Here is a 6000-nt window from a genome sequence, read left to right as displayed (position 1 = left end):
CAAAATGAGTTTTTTTGTGAAGGACCTACCATATATTTGTTGCAAAATTGGACTAAATCAGTTTTCTAAAATATTAGGCCATATATAATGTACAATTGACCAAATGGTTGGGTGTCAAAATATTTGATCCACCTCTCATGAAAAAGACAAATTTCGGCTGATTCAGTTGCAAGCGGGTCAAATTTGAACTGCAGCTACCTTATAGTTTGCTCTTTATTTTTTCCAAAAATCATTTCTAGGTACATAAGTATCTATTTAATCAGAGAAAAACCAAAAGTTTTCCAAGATTCAACCACTAGCTTGGAATGGTCATGCCCGTGGTTTTGACCGCATTTTGAAACGGGCATGAAAAATTCAAAAAAAAAATGGAAAACCTCCGCATTGTGTAATTATATGTGACCAAGTTGCCATAAAAATAATAAACTTGTAATATGGTAATTATTTTAAAAAAGTGTTCTCGGAAATGAGCTATCATGTGTGAAGAGTCATGGCTTCCAAGCCAAATGATCAATCTTATAGCCACATTCATGACATTGTTTTTTCAAATGACCTCATATCGTGCACAACGGTGCATCTTGGAATGGCAAGCAATGTTGTCTAAGGAATTTTTCATTTTTCTTTGGACAAAAAATCATTTTCAATTTTTTTTGAGTGCCCAAAATGAGTTTTTTTTGTGAAGGACCTACCATATATTTGTTGCAAAATTGGACCAAATCAGTTTTCTAAAATATTAGGCCATATATAATGTACAATTGACCAAATGGTTGGGTGTCAAATTTTTGATCCACCTCTCATGAAAAAGACAAATTTCGGCCGATTCAGTTGGATGCAGGTCAAATTTGAACTACAGCTGCCTTATAGTTTGCTCTTTATTTTTTCCAAAAATCATTTCTAGGTACATAAGTATCTACTTAACCAAAGAAACACCAAAACTTTTTCAAGATCCAACCGCTAGCTAGGAACGGTCATTCCCGCCGTTTTTGACCGCATTTTGAAACGGGCATAAAAAATTCAAAAAAATTCAAAAAATTGGATAACCTCCGCATTGTGTCATTATATGTGACCAATTTGCCATAAAAAATAATAAACTTTTAATACGGTAATTATTTTAAAAAAGTGTTCTCAGAAATGAGCTATCATGTGTGAAAATTCATGGCTTTCAAACCAAATTATCAATCTTATGGCCACATTCATGGCATAGTTTGTTCAAATGATCTAATATTGTGCACAAGGGTGCATATTGGAATGGAAAACAATGTTGCCTAAGGAAGTTTTCATTTTCTTTGGACGAAAAATAGATTTTACATTTTTTGAGTGCCAAAAATGAGTTTTTTGTGTGAAGGACCTACCGTATATTGGTTGCAAAGTTGGATCAAATCAATTTTATAAAATATTAGGTCATATTTAATGCACAATTGACAAAACTGTTGGGTGTAAAAAAATTTGATCCACCTCTCGTGAAAAAGAAAAAAAATCGCTGATTCAATAGAAAATGGGTCAAATTTGAACTGCAGCTGCCTTATTGTTTTCTCTTTATTTTTCCCAAAATCATTTCTAGTTACATAAGTATCTTTTTAATCAGAAATACATAGTTTGGTGGTGATACATCGAGGTTTGGACGGTGGCCGAGGGCCCCAACTCTAGAGCGTGTAAACTCGCATGCCCACCGCGTGGTCACGGCGTGATCGTGGCGTTGCCATGTGTTCTGGGGGGCCTAGGCATGTGTAGTGGGTTGGGAACTCCCCAGGTAGGTGCTAGGAAGAAAATTACAACATAAGATTCTCATGAGGAGATCGAACTATGCTCAAACATGAATTAGCAGCCAAGTGTTTGATTAGCGGTACGGGAAATGCACATGGCCAATGGGCGTTAGTTTTGGCTGAGGATGATCATATACTAAGAAGAATGTCTTCACAAATTTTCAGCTCAAAAGGAGGATCCTAGGTGGTACTTGCTTTGCAAAGTACCACACTGGACAAAAATATGAATGTTGAAGCTGGGCTCAAAATAATGAATGGGCTGAGCTGAAATGTGGCGGAGGATGGTTATTTGGGCATAGGAAAGCACTGTAGAAAATTGATACCATTTGGACATGTCAAAGTGGTACTTCGCTCACAATGCTCTTCTCTGGACAGAAACTTGGGAAAATTAGCGAGAGAAATTGGATAAATGAAATGAGCTCAAATTTGATGTAGGTAAGTTACATAGGTATGGTCATGCCCTGGTAAATTTTCAGATCATTTGGGTAAGCCTAGCTAGTACTTACTTCACAAAGCTTTTCTCGAGATAGAAACTTTGGAATTTTTTTGAGAAACAATTACCAAGAAAATGGAGCTGAATATTATCATGTGGCAATGATTTGGGTATGGAAGAGTACCCAAAAAGTTTGAGGGTAATAGGAGGGGTCTAGATAACACCTGCTTTGCAATGTGCCAATTTGGCCATAAAATATAAATTGAACTTGGGCTCACATAGATGATTTGACTGAGGTACAATTTGGAGGAGGGTGATAATTTGGGCATATGAAGGAAATGTATAAATTTCTTGTCATTTGGATATATAAAAATGGTACTTCCTTCACAATGCTTTTAGGTGGACAGAAACTTTGGAAATTTGCCGAGGAAGATTTACTGGGCAAATGGAGCTGAATTTTGTCATGAGGCAATGGTTTGGATAGGAAAGTGTGCCCAAAATTTTTGAGGGCAATCAAAAATATATAAATAGCACTTCCTTCACAAAGTGTTGTTCTGAACAGAATAGGAAAATGAATATCGTTTAATTATCTTTGAACTAGGAAAGGAAGGATTTTTACATATTTGACGAAGATATGACCCAAAGAATTTATGAGATTTTTTTTGGGAATTTTGGGAATGACATAAATATAGGTTGCTTCACAACCTAGGGCAAAAATTGACACATGGACATGACACATAGGCAAAACTGGTGAGGTGGTATCTAGTCGTAGCAATCCACCACAATTTACAAGGTTATGACCATCTATATTGGTCGTCATCAGCTAGAAATAAGGCACGGACTAGTGTTGTCTGCTTTATGACCATTTTGTGTAAAGAAATTATGACCTTTTTGACCAAAATGGTTGATATAGTTTAGGGTTTCAAGCCCCCCGAACAGCTTTTGACCAATTGGTCTCAAATGGTCGTAGATTTATGACCAATTCTTCTAGGGTCACTAACAGAAGGTCACAAGTTGACACATTTCTTGTAGTGGAATAAGAAAATTGGACACAACAAGCTATTGTGCAAAAAGTTCAAACTGAGAACTGAAGTGTTGATAGAAAAGTTTAAATATTGAATGTCAGTTGATAAAAAAAAGTTTGCCATGTATAATGCACTACTGTTGCCATGTGGCGGCAACTGCAGTTTCCATGTACAATGCACTTCAGTTGACATGTACAATGCACTTCAGTTGCCATATGACAGCAACTTCAGTTGCCATGTGACAGCAACTTCATTTGCCATGTGGCAGCAACTATAGTTGCCATGTGATAGTAACTACAAAAAAGACATGTGATCAGCCATGTAATAGCAACTACATTTGCCATGTAACAGCAACTACAAAAACATATGTGATCTGCCATGTGGCAGCAACTGTAGTTGCCATGTGACAGTAACTACATTTGTCCTGTGACAGTAACTACATTTGCCATGTAACAGCAACTACATTTTCCATGTAACACCAACTACAAAAAACATATGTGATCTACCATGTGGCAGCAACTACAGTTGCCATGTGACAGTAACTACATTTGTCATGTGACAGTAACTACATTTGCCATGTGCCAGCAACTACATTTGCCATGTAACAGCAACTACGAAAAAGATAGGTGATCAAGAGTGCAGTCCATAAGATTTGCCATCACAAATTCAAAAACCAAAGCTTGTGACATAGATCAGAAAAAAACTAGAACAATTGAGAAACAAAATAAGAGTTTACCTTGCACTAAAGGCTTTGCAAACTTCACGACCTTCCTGCCATCGGCCATGGCTGCGCCATCATCGAGACCATCCCTGTCGGGAAAGCAAATGCAACAGGCATAGGACGGGGACCGGTTCATCCTGAGTGCGATCAATCCCAAGGCTGCAGCTAGGTGGGATGAAAGCCATGGGGTGCCTCTCCTACTGATCAGCCGGGTTGCCAACAAACTGTTTAGCAGAATCTAGAGGTGAAAGATCAACAAACATGTCAATCTCGTCTGTTGCAGAATCAACACACTTATTAGTAGGGCGGGGCATGCTGTCAGTGATCTCAATCACAGCCTTCTTGCCTATCTTCTTGTTTGGGCTGTACGGGACAACGATGTTGACAGGGAGCTTAGAAGTGCGCAAATTTAAAATCGTGTTCTCCACAGCAGTAAAGGACGCCGCCTGCTCTGAATGTCCACCTCCTTCAGTGGTACACTGCTTACCACCTGCATCTGTTGTAATGTGGACTTCCATCTTCTCAGCTGCATTGCTTTTGGAAGGTGGGAAAAGTCTGGAAGCAGGCACAAAACTAGAGTCACCTCTGTTGCTCTTAAGTACCTCTGGTGCATTGGATACCTGTGCAGGATTCTTGCAGGGGGCTACGCCTAGGTGGCAGGCCAGCTTGCACAACAGTTGCAGTAGCAGCCTGTGCGCCAGCAGCATATGCAACTGTTGTGCGGTGAGAGTCCTTTGTGGATGTCTTGTCACAGTGAAATGTGGCCGCAGCCCCTTCCTTCATGGCCGCATAGGTGCCACCGAATGCACGCTTGGAATCAGTGTCAGTTGCGTAGGAATCTTCCTTGTTTATGTTGAGTTCGGGAGCGTCCACTTCAGCACTTGTTGATCGGGTGTCATGGGTCACAACAACATCTCTCATTGCCACCAGGGTAGGAATTATCTCAGCAGTCTTGGCAGACACTGACTTGTCGCTCCCAGATGTACGGATGCTTGAGATTGTAGTCTGCACATCTACAACCGGCGGAGAAGGGTGGTCGCTTGCATCAGAACTAGTGGCAACAGTCGACGGTGCAGCTGCAGATTTGTCAACCGGCAGCTCATGAATATTTGCATTATCGAATGTCAACAACTTGGAGTGAATGCGTTCATGTGGGTATTTAGTGGTGCGATTGGTAGAGCGTGTAGTAGTCTTCTTCACCCTACAAAAACAATGTCGAACAATAAGATAGCCATTCAAGAAAGCACATGAAGAGATAAACTGTGAGCGGCAGGAACATGTAATTGCCATGGAAGTTATCATAGAATGACATGCATGATCTGTCGCTTGTTCTACTACTACCCCAGCCGTGACGGGTATGGTAGGCCACCCCAGGTTACCAACGGAGATCACGAGATGGACCCGGCATTGTTGCATCTGGTGCGCTATGTAAGTGCACTAGAGGGACTATTCGATCAAATCACCCTCGATCTGATCGCAGCTCGTGGAGAACTGATCCGCCGAGCCCCGGCAAGAGGAGAGGACGAGCCTGACGCTGACAACCTAGTTGTGCTGTTCGGACAACCAATCGAGTCTTTCAGGTCTGCCCCAACCATCGACCAAAATACTCTGATGTCCCCCGAAGTACTTCGTCGCCTTTTGGGAACACGCTCCAACGGGATTGTGGCCAATAACACCCAGGGTGGTCATCATCACTACCCCGACCCTACAACCCCTCAACCCCCTCCAGCAAATCCCAACAGTGAAACCCGTGGAGAGGCCTCGACGTCCACAAGGCACGCCCACCTAGATATTAATGGGGTAGACTAGAGTCGCTCGAGTAGTACCGGGTCTTAGTATGACCACGCCCCGTAATTATGTGATCCTGTATCGCCATGATTAAATGTTGTCTGCTTGTGCGCCCCTATTTTAAATAGTAGCCATGCATAAGTATGTTGGTGTGCGGTTGCATTTTTAATTTTGAGCGTGGTTGCCAAAAACCAACCCCGACGACTCGAGTTTGTGATATGAGTGAACACTTTGGTTTCAGCTAACAACAGTAATATTTTCAGAACGACCCTT

The sequence above is a fragment of the Triticum aestivum genome, chromosome 6B, assembly GCF_018294505.1.
Source record: "Triticum aestivum cultivar Chinese Spring chromosome 6B, IWGSC CS RefSeq v2.1, whole genome shotgun sequence".
In the NCBI taxonomy this organism is placed as follows: domain Eukaryota; kingdom Viridiplantae; phylum Streptophyta; class Magnoliopsida; order Poales; family Poaceae; genus Triticum; species Triticum aestivum.
This window is presented reverse-complemented; position numbering follows the sequence as displayed.